The 19,327-nt window shown below is 44.0% G+C and overlaps 2 non-coding genes across 2 annotated transcripts; both read left to right on the top strand.

Annotated features, from left to right (window-relative positions):
* Positions 1-1,429: 1,429 nt before the first annotated feature.
* On the top strand, positions 1,430-1,536 carry LOC133045299 (U6 spliceosomal RNA). The gene has a single exon (XR_009690178.1). It is a non-coding gene; the product is annotated as a U6 spliceosomal RNA (small nuclear RNA).
* Positions 1,537-15,124: 13,588 nt separating this feature from the next.
* Positions 15,125-15,231, top strand: LOC133045391 (U6 spliceosomal RNA). The gene has a single exon (XR_009690252.1). It is a non-coding gene; the product is annotated as a U6 spliceosomal RNA (small nuclear RNA).
* The last annotated feature ends 4,096 nt before the right edge of the window (positions 15,232-19,327 follow it).

Here is a 19,327-nt window from a genome sequence, read left to right as displayed (position 1 = left end):
TTCCACAAGACCTCTATAGAAGAAGGAATTGAGACAATGACCTAGATGTGTATTTCTTTCCTGTATAAAATGCACATGTAAGAGACCTTTCTCACTATGTCCATTTTGATGAACTGTGATCCCTTTGGAGAATTTAAGATTTTATTGGGGCCCCTTCAACGAAGAAGAATATGTCTTCCATGTCAATACAGTGCCTGGCTCCACATTGTTGTTCAGTGGCTAAGTAGTGTCCAACTCTTTGTGACCCCATGGACTGCAACATACCAGGCTTTCCTGCCCTTCACTATCTCCTAAAGTTTGCTCAAATTCATGTCTGTTGAGTCCGTGATGTTATCTAACCATCTCATCCTCTGCTGCTCCATTCTCCTTTTGCCTTCAATATTCCCCAGCATCAGGGTCTTTTCCAGTGAGTCAGCAAGCTCCTTTGCCACAACAAGGCTGTAATCCATGAAGGGAATATCTGTGTATGTTATTATTCAGTTGCTAAGTTGTATCTGACTCTTTGTGAACCCATGGACTGCAGCACATGACTTGATGGTTGAAAATGTGTATTCCAATGTAGGGGTTGGCTATCACAAGAAACAGCCACACCCCCAAACCTTTTCAGAGTCAGATGGTCCAACCTGCAGGGGTTGTGAACACATTGGAAGAGAGAACAGGAAAGGCATCTCTTGTCTTGGGTACCCCGAAAACCTGCCTACCTGCCATCCTTGGCATGTTCCCTGGGCAGCTGTATCAGTCAGGGATCTTTGTCTGCATCCCATAGACACAGACTGTAGCTAAATTAATTGAGAAAAAGAATAACTTTCTGAAAGAACATAAGTTAGCTCAAAAAAGGAAGAACCAGCCTTAGGAAAGGCAAAACCTGATTTTTCTTTGAGATTCCACAAAGAGGAATAAAGCAATTTTTTAAGGACACCACAGTGGGTTCCAGTCATTTCTGGGCTGCATTTTATTTCTCCCTAGATTCAAATATGAGCAGGAGAGAGAGTGTATGTGTGTGGGGGGGAGAGACTAATATAGCTTGGATCTCATGCCCATCCTGGACAGGTGGAGACAGAAAGTCCATCTTGATCAAATAGTCACACCAAGAATGCACCTGATGGGGAAGAGTTATCCTGCAGAAGAAAATCCAGGTGTTTATCAAAAGAGAAGGTGGCCCATTCTCAGGCATGCAAAGCATCTGGGAGGGAAACAATTGCCTCCCTGTCCCCAAGTCCCCTTCTTTATTTACAATTTCCAGCTGTAATCTAGAGACCTGAGAGACAGTCTTAGACAAATGCCCAGTGACCCATACCTCATAATATTCACTGTAGCTTTGTCTATGATAGTGAAAAACATGATGGCCTCTAGAACATCTGTGGGCTGAGATGATCTGATGGTTACAGAGGTTAAAATAAACTAGAAAAGTAGATAATAATCCAAGACAGTGCTCGCTTCGGCAACACATATACTAAAATTGGAACGATACAGAGAAGATTAGCATTGCCCCTGCGCACAGATGAGACGCAAAATCGTGAAGCATTCCATATTTTTTCAAGAGAACAGCATCGAAACATGTATATTATCTAGGGTGAAACAGATCACCAGCCCAGGCTGGATGCATGAGACAAGTGCTCAGGCCTGGTGCACTGGGAAGACCCAGAGGAATCGGGTAGAGAGGGAGGTGGGAGGGGGGATCGGGATGGGGAATACATGTAAATCCATGGCTGATTCATGTCAATGTATGACAAAACCCACTGAAATGTATGACAAAAACCATGTCAATGTATGACAAAAACCACTCTGACTAATAAAAATAAATGAAAAAAAAATTTATTTTCTTTGAGAGATGGGATATTGCTTTTATTTTCTGAAGTCTTCCTTTTTTCTCAACTATATTTAGAATTTTTGTCTCTTCATTAATATGTAAAAATTATAATAAAATATGTATTCAAAAAAAACCAAGACAATGTTATATAAAACTAAGCAACTTACAGAATGATGCACACAGTAAAATGTCATTAATATAAATATTCAAAATATGCCAAGTAATAGATATATATTTTGGGGGAGTATAAGGAAGTTCACTAAAAGTGTAATATTAGTGAATGTGGTAAGAAAACAGTTCCCTGGCAGTCCAGTGTTTAAGACTTCACCCTCCATTGCAGAGGGTATGGGTTTGATCCCTGGTCAGGGAGCTAGGATCCCACATGCCTGGCAACCAAAACCAAAACATAAAACAGAAGCAGTATTGTAGCAAATTCATTAAAGATTTTAAATAATGGTCCACGTAAAAATATCTTTAAAAAGCAGCTATAAGAATGGTTACTTCTTGGGGAGTGGGAAGGAAATGCATGGGAGAGGAATGTGGGGAAGGTTGAAAACCAGGTCTGAAGTCAAATCTCATGATAGAGTGCTGAAGATCCAGAAACTTGTGGCCTAGCACTTTTCTGTAAGTATAAAGCACTTCCTTAGGGAAAAATCAAGCTTCAAGTGTACATCTCTCCCCCAGGGTCTTGCCGGCTCTGCCTTGAAATGGTCTCTGTCCCCATGAGTCTGCACATCTTATTAGACAACCTCAGAGGCTTGAGCACGCTCAATGATCCGCTTAGTGGCAGCTCACCCCTGCTCCGCCTCTCACGACCCCCTTAGAATTTTGCAGTGTCGTCGGGGCCTGAGGATGCCGGTCCCCACAGCGCTTGTCTCATTGTCAGTTCTCTGTTGATCACCAGTCAGGATTCAGGAAGAAGCTGCAGGCACGTCCACGGGGACCTGGATGTTGTCCAGCTGCATGCAACCAGGCGATCAATGGTCAGGTCAGATCTGTGCTGAGATCCGCGTGGGCCCCCAGCTCTGGGCAGGAGTGGGCAGGCGGGGAGAGGGGAGGCCTGACATTCACAGGTACCCCTGCCCCATCTCCATCTCCAAGCCTGGACTGGCAGAATACTAAATCCTCCTCACTGAGGCTGACAGGGGCCCATCTCCACCCCTCCTCCCCTGAGTTTGCTCATCCTGGAAGTTCATCAGATTTCTTCCATTGTGGCTTTCAGGAAGCCACCGGCTTCCCTGGTGGCTCAGCTGGTAAAGAATCCACTTGCAATGTGGGGGACTTGGGTTTGATCCCTGGGTTAGGAAGATCCCCTGGAGAAGGGAAAGGCTACCCATTCCAGTATTCTGGCCTGGAGAATTCCATGGACTGTATAGTCCCTGGGGTCCCCAGTCCCCTTTGCCTTGGCAGAATGGCTGGTGGGGCTCTGTCTGCCTACACTGTAGTAGGGTTTTCTTGGAAGGCAGTGTGGGTCTATCTCTGGGGGTGGAACAGAGGGCATGATAGGGGGAACTGGGAGGGGAGAAAGCATCATACTAGATGCTGCACAAGTTTCCATCCTCCTGGTTTAACTGAGGGCTTACACAAGTCTATGCTGGGGAGGGGAGGGGTGGGTGTGAGGCAGAAGGAGAATTGCTTTATCTCACTGTCACCTCCTATCACTGAGTATTCTTGCTTGTGTTGGGGACCTAAGAGATAAAAGATTCTGAAGAAATAATAAAGTATAGAATGGCTGTTAATAACCAGAAGCTCCCTCTCTACTTAACAGAACACAGATAATCACCCCCAGGCAGAAGTGGAAGATCAATTACAAGGGAATTAGAGGTTTACACAGACCCTGAGTCAATAAGAAAAACCCTAGTGAAAATCAAAGTGCCAGTCATTGTGTGCAAAATATTTCCTCAGAGCTCTGCTCTGAAGTGGGAAAATGTATCTACTAAAATGTGTTTGAATGTCAGTAGTCAAAGACCTCATTAACAAAGACCTAAGGAATCCGATTCCTTGTCCCCTCTAACAGAAGCAATGATTAGTTCAGCTCAGCCACATCCATCTTTCTGCCCTGCCTCTCTCACCGTGTCGGCTTGCCCTGTAAGCCTGTCTCCTCATGCTCACATGGTGGCTGCTTGGGTTCCAGCACCACTGGGACCAGCGCCCGGTTGTCCTCAACCAGCTGTTTTCAAAAGCCAAGAAACAGAATTCCTTCTTGTGCATTCATTTTATGAAAGGTGAACGTTTTTCCTAGAAGATTCTCCAGACCCCAGAATAAATTTACTATTCTGTTTCATAGGTCAGACTTGGATTCCACAGCCACGCCTGGTTTCAGGAGAGGCTGGGCAAGATGCTTCTGGCATTTTCATGCTCCACAGTGGAAAGAGTGCCATGCTCTTCATGAGAGGAAAATGAGATTGGTGACCCTTAGCTCCTGTCCCTGCAAGAATGTCTCTCCCTGGGGGCTATATGGACATTTAGGCAGGAGGATTCTTTCTCCCGAGGGCTGTCATATCATTGCAGGTCATACAGTAGCATCCCTGGCCCCACCAAAGGCTGGGAAGGACATCAAGCATCAGTTATTAAGACGTCCCAAGTCTCCCCTAGGTGTTTTCAAATGCTGTCTAATGAATGGCACCACCCCCTGTCTGCACCAAGGATTCTGAAAAATCAGTGAACTATCTACAAGATTCAGACATAATGATTGGTCTGGGTTGAGAGCAGGGCCCACCCCCAGCCTAGCTCAATGTCTGGTCTATTTCACAAATTGAATTTTTATCAAGTGTTTTCTTTGGTGAAAATGTTTATACCTAGAAACAGTTAAGAATGACTATTTGATTCTACATTGGAGTTATGGGCATTCAGAAGTGCCTTTTTCAGTGTAAGAAGATCTGGTCAACGTGGTTATTTTACTCAGCAAATATTCTGACCAAATTTTTATAGCGGATAGGATAAATTGTGGCTGGTTAATAGCCTGTGTTTTCTTCTATTTCTCACTTTTAGAGGGCTTCTGTCTCCAGGATCAATGCCTCATTCACACCAGAGATGAGTCTTAGAAACTCCTGAGTGTGCTGACCTCAAAGTCAAAGAAAATTAAAACATTTCAGGCAAAGAAATCCTACCAGATTGTTTCTTTTTGATTTCAGGTTTTTTTCCCTTCTAAATCACAAACTTACAGCATGTTGTGGAAAAGGGGAGAATTCAGGGTGCACTTCCCCCCCCCCCCCACATTAGAATGAAAAAAAAAAAACTTGGCTAGAGTTGAGTGCCTCTTAATCCCCAATAGAAATCTGACATTCTCATTTCGCTTTTCACCCTCTCTAATCGTCACATAGCCCAAGGTAGGGGTGTGTCCACCCAGTACTCTACAACAATCCCACCCAGTAATAACAAAGGCATGCCTGAGGGCTCCAGTGGAGATTGAATTGTCCCAAGCCCATCTCTTTTCTAAGGCGATGAAAAGTTGATCTGGGCATAGCCCCAAGCATGACTTCTCAGATTCCAAGTGGCATTGTCCCTGGCCCCTTGCCCTGCCCAGATGGGGGGCATTAGTTGAGGGTGGGCTCCACCAAGTAAGCAAGAGGGGTTACCGGGCACCAGGCTTAGGGGTGAGCTCAAGATCCGTGGAGCATTTCCTGACTGGGGCTGCTCTTTGGTTCTGGCAAAGACCAGGGCTCCATGGAGACGAGGAAACAGACAAAATGACTCATCTTGGCTCAGAGCCCAGAAAATGTATGCTAATGCTTGCATGCAGACAAAAATAAGATTATAGAGAGATTGAGTGCAAAAAATGCCCAACCTCAAATGATACTTATCTTCACTCCATTAACAGGGAGAACCAATAATTTGAGGCGATTCAAAGAGTCAGAAAACCATCACATGAGTGAAATTATTTATTAAGTCAATTTTTTCCTCCCCACTCCCCTGCTCCTCTGGATAGACATCACCAGAGTTCACCAATATCCCTCCCCTTGCACTCCTTCTAGGTCCATAGGAGGATCAGACTTCCCTGACCGCTATAGTCTCACAGACATGTGACCACTCCTGGCCTGTGAAATCTGAGACAAACTGACAGGTGCCAAGTCTAAGCAGACGCATGTAGGAGCTGGAAGGTGATGTGCTATGATCCCTTCCCATGCCGCGGTGGTCAGGGTGGGTCTGTATTGAGATGGTACAGCCTCCCTCAGACTGGATCACTCAATGACTCCAATGAACAGGGCCCCCCAGACAACCCATGTTTGGACGTAAAATGTGAGAAAACTTCTGTTATGTTAAGCCACGGAGATTTCTATCTTGTATGTTACTGAAATCCTGGTTAATATTTCCAATATCTTCCACCAGAATGTCCTATAGATGGACACATTAAAAGCCCACGACTTTCTCTAAACATAACATGCAAAAGATTACTGGTGTTCAAATTCCTCTGGGCAAAAACAACAAAACAAAACAAAAATCAGAAGTGTTGTAGATGAGATAGAGACTGTCTTCAGCAAGTCAGAACTACTGCCCCAATATTGAATCTGATGAAAGGGAAAGAAGCATTTAAAAGTGCTGACATCAGCGATGGACACTTTAATGGTTATATCAAAGGAGATCTAAATTTAGACATAGAAAGAATCTAGTGACAGGTAGGAATGAACCACTGGGACTTGGGAGCTTTGCCCTTTGTGGTTATTTGAGTTGCATAATTGTTATCTATATTATGAGTAAGATGGACTAGGACCTGGGACATTTTGCTGCAGTGTTTGCAGCTGGACAAACATCTCTTTGAGCAACAAAATATAAAGAAACTATAAAGAACAAAAACTAAATGCGTGCATGCCCAGTTGGGGCAAATTATAGACAATAAGATACCAGAAGACCAAAAAACCCAAACACCACTTTTGAAGAGCCAAGAGCAAAAAACACGACGTCACAAGTAAAAGCAGGGTACTATGCATGCCCCTGCACTCAACACCACCATCACTTCAGTTCAGTCGCTCAGTCCTGTCTGACGCTTTGTGACCCCGTGAACCACAGCACACCAGGCCTCCCTGTCCATCACCAACTCCCAGGGTTTACCCAAACTCATGTCCATTGAGTCAGTGATACCATCTAACCGTCTCATCCTCTGTCGTCCCCTTCTCCTCCTGCCTTCAATCTTTCCCAGCATCAGGGTCTTTTCAAACGAGTCATCTCTTTGCATCAGGTGGCCAAAATATTGGAGTTTTCAACATCAGTCCTTCCAATGAACACCCAGGACTGATCCCTTTAGGATGGACTGGTTGGATCTCCTTGCAGTCCAAGGGACTCTCAAAAGTCTTCTCCAACACCACAGTTCAAAAGAGTCAATTTTTCAGCGCTCAGCTTTCTTCACAGTCCAACTCTCACATCCATACATGACTACTGGAAAAACCATAGCCTTGACTAGACGGACCTTAAAGAAATGTCTCTGCTTTTTAATATGATGTCTAGGTTGGTCATAACTTTCCTTCCAAGGAGGAAGTGTCTTTTAATTTCATGGCTGCAGTCACCATCTGCAGTGATTTTGGAACCCAAGAAAATAAAGTCAGTCACTGTTTCCACTGTTTCCCCATCTATTTGCCATGAAGTGATGGGACCAGATGCCATGATCTTTGTTTTCTGAATGTTGAGCTTTAAGACAACTTTTTCACTCTCCTCTTTCACTTTCATCAAGAGGCTCCTTAGTTCTTCTTTACCTTCTGCCATAAGGGTGGTATCATCTGCTTATCTGAGGTTATTGATATTTCTCCTGGCAATCTTGATTCCAGCTTGTGCATCTTCCAGCCCAGCATTTCTCATGATGTACTCTGCATATAAGTTAAATAAGCAGGGTGACAATATACAGCCTTGACGTACTCCTTTTCCTGTTTGGAACCAGTCTGTTGTTCCATGTCCAAGTCTAACTGTTGCTTCCTGACCTGCATACAGGTTTCTCAAGAGGCAGGTCAGGTGGTCTGGTATTCCCATCTCTTTAAGAATTTTCCACAGTTTACTGTGATCCACACAGTCAAAGGCTTTGGCAGAGTCAATAAAGCAGAAATAGATGTTTTTCTGGAACTCTCTTGCTTTTTCAATGATCCAGCAAATGTTGGTAATTTGACCTCTGGTTCCCCTGCCTTTTCTAAAACCAACTTGAACATCTGGAAGTTCACGGTTCATGTATTGCTGAAGCCTGGCTTGGAGGATTTTGAGCATTACTTTACTAGCATGTGAGATGGGTGCAATTGTGTGGTAGTTTAAGCATTCTTTGGTATTGACTTTCTTTGAGATTGGACTAAAAACTGACCTTTTCCAGTCCTGTGGCCACGGCTGAGTTTTCCAAATTTGCTGACATATTGAGTGCAGCACTTTTTTTGCAGGAAGGGGGATCCCTTCCAGGGCCTGAAACTGGGCTCTTGTCTAACACTCAGAAATGAATTGTCCGAGGAGACACATGTGCTGATAAAGCAAGAGATTTTATTGGGAAAGGGCACCCGGGCGGAGAGCAGGAGGGTCAGGGAACCCAGGAGAACTGCTCTGCCGCAGTTCTTGGTGTTTTATGGTGATGGGATTAGTTTCCGGGTGGTCTTTGACCAATCATTCTAATTCAGAGTCTTTCCTGGTGGTGCACACATCGCTCAGCCAAGATGGATGCTAGCAAGAGGGATTCTGGGAAGTGGACGGACACGCGGTGTCTCCTTTCGACCTTTCCCGAACTCTTCCGGTTAGTGGTGGCTTATTAGTTCCGTGTTCCTTACCAGGATCTCCTGTCGTAAAACAACTCATGGGAATGGTTACTATGGTGCCTGGCCAGGGTGGGCGGTTTCAGTGTGCTTCCCCTAACACTGTCACAGCAGCATCTTTTAGGATTTGAAATAGTTCAACTGGAATTCCATCACCTTCACTGGCTTTGTTCTTAGTGATACTTCCTAAGGCCCACTTGACTTCGCATTCCAGGATGTCTGACTCTAGGTGAGTGATCACCTAGAGTGATCCATTGTGATCACTCTATAATCACAATAATCTATATAATTGATAATCTATAATCACAATAATACCATTGTGATTATCCGGGTCGTGAAGATCTTTTTTGTACAGTTCTTCTGTGTGTTCTTGCCACCTCTTCTTAATATCTTCTGCTTCTGTTAGGTCCATACCATTTCTGTCCTTTATTGAGCCCATCTTTGCATGAAATGCTCCCTTGGTATCTCTGATTTTCTTGAAGAGATCTCTAGTCTTTCCTGTTCTATTGTTTTTCGCTACTTCTTTGCATTGATCTCTGAGGAAGACTTTCTTATCTCTCCTTGCTGTTCTTTGGAACTCTGCATTCAGATGGGTATATCTTTCCTTTTCTCCTTTGCTTTTGCTTCTCTTCTTTTCACAGCTATTTATAAGGCCTCCTCAGGGCAAACCACCTAAGCCACCCCTCCCACCTGACCCCTGGACACACCCCTACCTCACCCCATATAAGGAACCAGCTTGTTGCCCTGCCCCAATCCTCCATCATGGAGGAGTGAGCAAGGGGGCCTGTTACTTAATTTCCCTCCCCTCCTCCTCACCCTCCCCCCCACTGCAGCAGGGGCTCCAATAAACCCTTGCCTGAAGTTCTTGTCTGGCATCCGATCAATTTCTATTGACTGGGGAAGGCCAAGAACCCCGGTCGGTAGCATGAATATATTACATCTTAAATCTGTTAAAGAGAAGGAAAAAACAGAGGAAATATATCCTTCTCGAGAGGCAGTTCAACATGTCTTCAACACAAGAACAAAAATCAAAAGAGAACCAATTGTTTTTGTTTCAGCAGAGAGTGAGATATGGTAGAGGGTTGGTGAACTGCAAGTGTAAAACACCAAAAATGGCTTTATTTCTTTAAAAAAGCAAAACCAAAAAACTTGGCTAAATGTAATAGACAACTGTTGATTCTGGCCCCACCATGCGCACTTACACTATTTTTAGTAACAAAATATCCCGCATATATTTTCCAGGAGACCACTGCCTACCCTGCAGTTGCAAGCCAAGAAAAATGAAAACATATGTCCACACAAAGATGTGCATATGAATGTTCACAGCGTCATTATTCATGGTAGCCAAGAAGTAGAAACAATCCAAATATCCACCCAACTGGTAGATGGATCAAAGAAACAAAAAACTGTGGTGTAGCCATACTATATTCCTTTTTGTTGCCAAATAGTATTCCAAGCTATTGGTATAAACCATCCCCTAATGAATCTTATGCTAAGTAAAAGAAGCCAGACTTAAAAAGTCACATACTGAATGATGCCATTTACATGTCATTCTTGAAACAGAAACTAGAGGGACTGGGGCTTAGATCCGTGGTGGCCAACAGTAGGGGGCAGAAGAGAGGTTGGCTGCAAAGGGGCTACACAGATTTTATGAAACGAATTATGAAACCGTTTTGTATCCTGACTATGATGATGGACACAAAAAACTCTATTCATATCTTAGAATCCATAGACCTGCCCACCCATGAAAGGATTATTTTACTGTAGGATGGTTTTAAAAATAAAATTATTTTTCCAAAACTCACTTCGTTTGAATTGAGTTTGGGGACTCTGAAAATGGGTCTTTTGGATCAGAAGCTCTTTGGAAGAGAATTAAATGGCATCATTTTGTTAAAGTTGGATCATTAAAGAAAGTATGCATATTCAATTCTTGAGGGAACCGACTGTTTTTATGGAGGGGATCAGGGAATAAAATGTAATGTACATAGTGCCTGTTTTGATGGTGTTCCAGCCACGTAGCGTGGTTCATTTGAGTGTTTAGTTCAATTTGGGTGGCGAAAAATATTCATTTATATAACTGTTTGCGTATGTACAGGAGCCACATCTCAGAAAGTATGGAAATGCAATTTTTAAATTGAAGTGCTTGATTTCTAAGTCTGGTCTTTTATCATAGTGCTCTAAAATTTCAAATCCTGCAGCATTTATGATTGTTCTGTTGTCTCTTAGATAAGAGACCAAGGGGTCTCTGTAACCCAGATCCTATTTAATATAAACAGTCAAGGGATGGAAGGAAGGAATACAGTCGGGCAGAAATTGGTTCTGCTGCCCCTTTTTTCTTCAGAATTCAAAAGATACATGTTTTAAAATTTGGAGATGATAAAGGGGGCACCAGCAAGGAGGAAAGGGACAAGTCAAGAAGAAGAGCTCTGCCAGTTCCTCAAGAAAACTCTCTGTAAAGAGACATCTTTCTTCCTTCTTAACCGAACTGTGATGTTATTTGAAGAAGTTTATTCCCAGATTTAAAAAATTCCCAGGTTCTCTTGCATCTGGTGTTCATGTGACACAGATTTAGCCAATGGTTACTCAACACAAGTTTCCGGGACATTCATTAAAGACGCTGACTCAGCAGGTGGGTGCCCTTGTCCCTGCCTGTCTCGCTGGCCGGAGCTCTGGCAGCCGTCTTGAGAGCAGGAGGATGGGGCCAACATGCAGGAGTGGAGAGTCAGAAAATGACTGGGTCCTGGTATTACCGTGAAGCCAGTATGTTAACTGCGTCTAGATTTTTTTTTTTAAGGGAAAATAAGCCTCTAAGTTATTTAAGGAGGGGTTGAGGGTCTCTGTAACTTGTAGCCAAAGCAAACGTCAAGAAACATTATCCCTATTTTTCTACTTCCCATAACTACCCATAACAAGCCACTCCATGATGTGACAGTGTATACATTTCTCTTTCCAGGTAGGTCCTTCCTTAATCTAAAAAGACAGATATTTCTGCTGCTTTTCAATTTTCATGGAAACCATCAAGTTATAATGTATCATTTTCATTTCATCATCCTAACAAAACCTCCTTTGAAGTCAATAGCAAGAAAACTCATCTCAGGAGTAATTTCCTGATCATCAAATTTTTGAATCTATATTTTTTAATTTGCAACTCCTGCTGGCATGCCAGTTGGTGAGTATGCTAATCCCTAGAGATTTCACTGTTATTTTTCTAAGATGAATACAAGTCAGACTCCAGATAACCTTCAGCTGTATGCCTTTGTCAAGAAGCATCATAGATTCAGGAAATCAAAGAGCTGGATGGAACTTCAAGAATAATTAGAGTTGAGATATTGCTTATGTAATAGGACAAAAGTTTACAGTCATTGTCAGCAAAGGAATACATGGGCACTGCAAAATTTTTCTCAGTCTTCTGGAAAACTACTGATATTCTAGAACGTGCTCAGGGAAGATTCTTGTCCTTCTACCCAGCTGTCTGTGACCCAAACATCTCTGAGGTTCCCATACTTCATTTATTCACAGTTTGGATCAGGTATGGGTCTAAACTGCAAACAACAGAATCTACTCTAGTATAGGGCAGGCCAAGCTTCCTTCTACATTCTTATAGCCTGTGGCTGGGCCCGAGAATCAAACTGACATAAGACAGATTAACAAGAGAAAAGCAGAAAAATTTTATTTTATATTTTCATGTGCATGTGGGAGTCTTCAAAAGGAAAATAAAAAACCTGAAGAAGATGTTAGGCCCCAGAGCTCATATCCTTATTAAACAAAGAGTGACTTTGGGGTTATGACAAGACAAAGTGGCTTGGACTGGGGCAACACATTATGGGACAGTGACTAGGAAACATATGGAATGTTCCTGCAATTCCACTTCTGGACACACACCCAGACAAAACTCTAATTCAAAAATATACATGCACACCTGTGTTCATAGCAGCACTGTTCACAATAGCCGTGACATGGAAGCGACCTAAATGTCCATCAATAGACGAATGGATAATGAAGATATGGTACATGTATAAGCAATGGAATATTACACAGCCATAGAAAACAATGAAACAATGCCATTTGCAGCTACATGGATGGACATAAAGATGATCATACTGAGTAAGTCAGACAAAGGCAAATACCATATGATATCACTTATATGTGGAATCTAAAACATGACACAAATGAACTTATCTGCAAAACAGAAACAGACTCACAGATATAGAAAACAGATTTGTGGTTGCTAAGGAGGAGGTGGGTGGAGGAGGGATAGGGTGGGAGTTTGGGGTTAGCAGATGCAAACTATTATATAGAGAATGGATAAACGAGGTCCTATTGTACCGCACAAGGAACGATACGCAACATCCTATAACAAACCATAACAGAAAAAAACATGAAAAAGAAATATATAAAACTGAATCACTTTTCTGTACACCAGAAACTAACACAACATTGTAAATCAGCTATACTTCAATTAAAAAAAGAAAGAAAGGAGGAAACAAATAAAATATATGGGAAAAAAGTATTGGAAGATACTGGTTATTTCAGTGTTTGCTTGCACGTTGCCATTTTGGTGTCAACTCGCGGTCGCTGGTGATAAGATCACTCTTCCCTTCCTGGTGGGGGGGGGCACCTTTCTCAAGAGAAGTTTTATGTTTAAGTAGAAATGGGACATCAGCCAGCCTTTCCTGCATCTGCAGTTTCTTAAGTGTCTTTACGTCAAAAGAAACAAATGATAAAGTGGCATATTTTGAGGGTGGTTTGTTCTGAATCCCCTTTACATGTTTTGGTTAACTAGAGATCTACTTAGTGGCTCCCAGAACCGCTAGGCCAGAGAATCAGATTGGAGGTTATAGCTAGGGACAAGGCAGGCACATCACGGGTGCTGGGCACAGACCCTGCAGCTCCCACTGCTGACCCTGAGCTCAGAGACGAGGGTCCTGCCCTCTGGCTCCCCAGCAGCTTCTGAGAGCCCCCCAGCTCTCCAGTCCCCTGCTCATATGAACTTGCAAGCTGTCAGTTTCACGCATCTCTCTCTTCTGCCTTGAATCTTCTTTGTCTTCATCTGATCAGTGGAATCCGTGCCATGTGTCTGCTCTCTGGCTATAAGGGAGACCGGGAAGGTGGGTTTCTGCCTTCTTCTTTGAGGAAGGGCAGACATGCCCCACAACGTAAAGGGCTTTCAGAAGGTTCTGGAAGACTATAAATCATGACCAATGTCCACTCTCCTGGTATTCTCTCAGACTAGGTATCTTAGCCCCCATCTTGACCACAGTTACATCACTTTTAGAAATTGGCAAAGGAGAGATGAAAAATGCAATATTAAATTCCTGACTCCCTGATGGAGAAATTGGGAGGGGGGAGCCAATGCTTGGGAGAGAAAAGGCACAATATAAATTCCAGGTGTTTTTCTAGGAAAAGGTGTTTTTGGCATGAACTTGCTATTTTAATGTAATGAAAACCATTCCACTTTAGAAGAGAAAGATTCTAGTTTCCTAGGGACATGTGTGTGTGTATGTGTGTGTATCAAAGCATAAATCTCAAAATGATAAAAAAACATGATTCTCAAGAACGAGATGGTGAGCCTTGGTCAAATGTACATGACTAATAAGGGACTAATAGGCTGGCCAAGTTGATAGAAAATAGGATATGAAAACAAAGATTCTATGTAGCCAATGGAAAGAAGAAATGCCACAGTACATTTGCTAAGTCAGACACAAATACTACTAGTATTTCTCTGGAAATAAACCTATAACTTTGGGATTATCTTTAGTACGATCAGAAAAGTATTGTACTTTACAATTTTTCTGCGTGTTAACCTCTAACTTTCCAGGGTTGTCTGGGCACTTCCCAATATTAACAGGAAGTCAGGCAAAGTCTCATCTCCTTGGGAAGTCAGCCGTCCCTTCCATGGGCTTGATACACTGTCCTCCACCCTGACCCTGCAAGGTCTCACAATCATCTTCACACTTTGCATCCAAGTTTTGGATATTTTTTCTTAACGCATATGAAGTTTTCTCCTATATCTCAAAGATAATGGTTTGACCATGGGTTTTGCCCCTTGAACGCATGTACCCAATCATTCATCCATTCCATGAACATTTATTGGACTTCCATTCCATTCCACTCAGCTGGCTATCGAGGAAACAAATAAATTAGACACCAATTTAACTCAAAGAAGCAAGAACATGAAATCAACCCTAACAAAGTACTTTAATTGGGTTGAGAGAAATAACAACCAGGGGCTGTGGGCGGGGTGGGGAAGGAGCAGTTCTGCCTCTAGGTTTGGGGGTGGGCGGGTGCGGTTGGTGGCAGAGGTGGAAGTAAGTTGGGCAAGTTCCATACTTTGTGAAGACCTCCTAAGCGCCAGGCCCATCTGAGACTGCAGAAATCCCAAGATTGTTAACCTGTGGAAATTGGCTGGGGTAGGTTTCTGGTACGTGGGGCTCTTCTGCACCTGGAACCTCAGTTTCCCCTTGAGGATTCCATGCCCACTTTGTTGCCCTCTTGGTGAATGGATGACCAAGGTGCTCTGGACAGAGGGTGGACATGAGACTCAAGCTCAGACTTCTGGGAAATTTTATCTTGAAATGAGTAATATAAGAAACAAAAATGAGTGCTCACTTCGGCAGCACATATACTAAAATTGGAACGATACAGAGAAGATTAGCATGGCCCCTGCACAAGGATGACACACAAATTCGTGAAGCATTCCATATTTTTAATAGAACTGCCATATGACCCAGCAATCCCACTCCTGGGCATACACACTGAGGAAACCAGATCTGAAAGAGACACATGCACCCCAATGTTCATCGCAGCACTATTTATAATAGCTAGGACATGGAAGCAACCTAGATGCCCATCAGCAGACAAATGGATAAGGAAGCTGTGGTACATATACTCCATGGAATATTACTCAGCCATTAAAAAGAATTCATTTGAATCAGTTCTAATGAGATGGTTGAAACTGGAGCCCATTATACAGAGTGAAGTAAGCCAGAAAGATAAAGAACATTACAGCATACTAACACATATATATGGAATTTAGAAAGATGGTAATGATAACCCTATATGCAAAACAGAAAAAGAGACACAGATGTACAGAACAGACTTTTGGACTCTGTGGGAGAAGGCGAGGGTGGGATGTTTCGAGAGAATAGTATGTATATTATCTATAGTGAAACAGATCACCAGCCCAGGTGGGATGCACGAGACAAGTGCTCCGGCCTGGTGCACTGGGAAGACCCAGAGGAATCGGGTGGAGAGGGAGGTGGGAGGGGGGATTGGGTGGGGGAATACATGTAACTCCATGGCTGATTCATGTCAATGTATGACAAAACCCACTGTAATGTTGTGAAGTAATTAGCCTCCAACTAATAAAAATAAATGAAAAAGAAAAAAAGAAACAAAAATAATGGGTCATCACCCCAAAACATAAGCCCTAAAGAGGTTGCCCAGTAGTTCCTGGTCCCTAAACCCCATAGCTGACCCTAGTCTTACCCTTCCAAAGCCTGGTCCCCCACCCTTCCTTTTGTCCTCAGAGTCGCCCTACATCCTTCCACAGATTCCTGTTCCAAAGCAACCCAAGGATCCTAGCTGATGGTTATAGCCACCAATGGAATGTGCCAAGGATGACATGCAGGAGGGTTTGCAGCAGATAAAGCCTGGCAGCCCCAGCCTCAGCCCCTTTCCCGGTGCATTCACAGTCCTTACCCTGGGGATGGCACCATGGTATGGATCTTCTGAGAGATGGACCAATCCCAGCTAGAAGAATTCACCTTCTTAGACACAAGGCCACCTTTTTCAGCCCCTTCCGAATGCCAGGAACTATGCTGGGAAGTGAATAATGTAATCCCCACCCTAGAAGAGCTTCTAGGAAATGATTCAGCTAAACTCCCAGGGGAACTAGAGTCCATCAACATTAACTCAATTGAGGAAATTCTCCCTTCATGTGCATTTCACACAGGAAGGAAGGAGCTATCTGAAAAGTAACTCTATCCTGTGGAGGCTTGTGGGAGACCCGGCTTCTTCTAGGTGCTCTCATGCCCAGGACCCTCACTTCACTGGGAGAAGGAACATCTCTCTTGTAAGGCAGGCGTCAGAACTCCTATAAACACAACTTGACTGAGTCCAGCACTAGAATTCCTATAAACATGGCTTGACTGGGTCCTGCACTTGAGATTTTAGAAGCATTAACGTCATCAGTGTACGAAAGACACAGGCCATGGATCAGCGACCTCAAATATGCTTTTTCAGCACCAAGAGGATGATTATCTTGGGGGAGATCACTGTGCTTACCTTTATTGTGAGCATTCATGGAGCATTTGCAGCCGTGAAGTGTATCATATTTCACAGGAGAGACTGCAGCAAGAAAGCCTGATATTTGTCTCTCAATATTTATTCAGTCAACAGATACTTAAGGAGCTTCTCTTGTGAACAGGCACTGTTTTGGTGCTTGAAATACAGCATTGGACAAAATACACAAAAATCTTCATCTCAAAAGTACTCATATGTAACTGGCAACGATTTTAGAAAACTCCAGCTTCCCAAGCCAAATTGATATGATGTGCAGATGTTCCCGTAACAAACTTGGGTCTGCTCATCCATATTCAGGAAAGCCAATCTACTGGCCCTGGGTTGTGGGGAAGGAAAGTGCAGTGTTTATTGCAGGGCATGAAGTTAGGAGGCCAGGGCAACTAGCACTCAAAACACCCGAACTCCCAAAAAGTATTTTTAAAGGCAAGGTGAAGTAGGGGCACCCCAGGGTAGATGATAAACTCATGTACGATTCTCTGACTGGTTGATGGTGAGGTAACAAGGCGGTGTCACGGGGTAACCTTATCAGTCCTTAGACCCCAGTGGGTCTGGGGGTTTGTGCTCATGGTCACCAAGTAGTTAATTTCTTCCATTTTTAGTGAGGGTTTTAGCATCTGTAAGACAACTCAGGAAAGGTACAGCAGATGCTATTATCTAGGTACTTTGGATAGGAGCTAAAACAGAGGATATGGAAGGGGGTCTGTCCCGGGAAGGTCTTATAGGGTCCTGCTCCATCACACAGGAAAGGCACTCCAGTTTCAGGAGGTGGTACCTCTGATCCAAGTTAAACCTTAACAGCACTGGCGTTGGTTGCCCTGGCAACAGGAATTCATTTCCAGTGGGCACATGAACCAAGCTGATCCAATCACAGTTCACCTTAGGCTTTTGTAAAAGCTATAGGAAGACTGGTGACCTTAGCCCAGTGTTTGAGAACCTCAGTAAAATGGGGCCATTTTACACCCATCTTGTCCCCAAGAGTTAAGCCAAGACCTACACATACTGATAATGACTGCATTTGATATCTGAATTTAACTGGTCCTGCATTCACGCCTGCTAAGATTGTTCAGTTGTGTCCGACTCTTTGTGACCCTATGAACTGTAGCCCACCAGGCTCCTCTGTCCATGGGATTTTCCAGGCAAGAATACTGGAGTGGGATACCAGGCCCTCCTCCAGGGGGTCTTCCTGACTCAGGGATCGAACCCATGTCTCCTGTGGCTCCTGCACTCCAGGCAGATTCTTTACCGCTGAGCCCCCAGGAAAGCATGTGGTCCTGACTTGGACCAAAGATGACCATGTAACTTATTGTCCAGCCTAGGACACGTGTGAGAGTACAAGCCCTCTTCACTATTACACCAGAACAACAGGCATAAATGAGGACCATGCTGGTCAAGCTGGACTTAGGGCCCCCTACCCCCCTACTCATGATGGGTTTATCACACAGGCAAGAAGTTACCTCTCCATAAAGGCACTCCATACCTTACAAGGAACTTCCCCTGCTCAAGTTAGCTAGACAGCCATTCTGAGGCTTAGTGAAAAGTAAGGTTGAAGAGGCTGCTATTAATAAATGAAGAAGGCAAGCAGAGCTCACGGAGACCACTCAGACCAGGACATATGCTCACTACTCTCAAGACCGAGCATCCCGCGTGCTGGCACCACGCGGGACACAGAGGATTCCAGGATGATCAAGGCAAGGTGGCACAGGTCCCGGTGCTCTCTGTCTTAGAGACAGAAACACCTGAAACCACAATGGCAGCGGCAGATGCTGCGGGAGGGACCACAGGCAAAACCTGTCTGCCCAGCTGCCCGCTTAGAATTGTGATCACGTTTTCCGTGTTTGCTTTTGTTCAGTAAAACCTGGCGATGACGGATTGCTGAGCACAACTGACTTGACCTCTTCCCTTCCTCCGGCATTTCCGGAAAAATTCCAGCACTTCAAGGAAAAACGGCAGGCCATCTGTGGTTTGATATCTGAGCTACTTTCTGTCCCTCGATGATGAGAATTTCAGTTCAGGAGGCTTAGCAATGGAAAGCCCCCATCTTAGGGTCAAGAAGAGACAGTGGGGATGGAACAAAGAGAAGGCTCAGCCTCCCCCTCCACCCCTCCCACAGAAAGCTTCCAAGGGTGAGGGGTGTGGGAGGACGGTGGGGGAGACGGGGGTGGGAGCAGAAATACAGGGAGAGGCTTCAGGTAATACCCACTCTTGATAAGACCTGCTCATGATGTGGAGTGAATCACCAGGGTGCACTCTCAACAACTTTCATCTTCAAACAGGAGCATCATTTAGCAAAAAGGAGAAAGATACCATTTCTCTGCCCGGGAACATCTCTCAGTCCTGGGGGAGGAGACGTTCTGGGCACTGGAGTCCAGCAGCCTGGCACTGGTGACATTCCTTTGTCTTCTGTATTTGGAGAAATACAGACCATTACACTGAATGGCCACGCGTGCTGTGGTCAGCACACCGACTGGCATCTCCTCTGGAACACACCACGAGGGAGAGC

Source organism: Dama dama, chromosome 23 (genome assembly GCF_033118175.1).
Source record: "Dama dama isolate Ldn47 chromosome 23, ASM3311817v1, whole genome shotgun sequence".
Lineage (NCBI taxonomy): Eukaryota > Metazoa > Chordata > Mammalia > Artiodactyla > Cervidae > Dama > Dama dama.
This window is presented reverse-complemented; position numbering and strand designations above follow the sequence as displayed.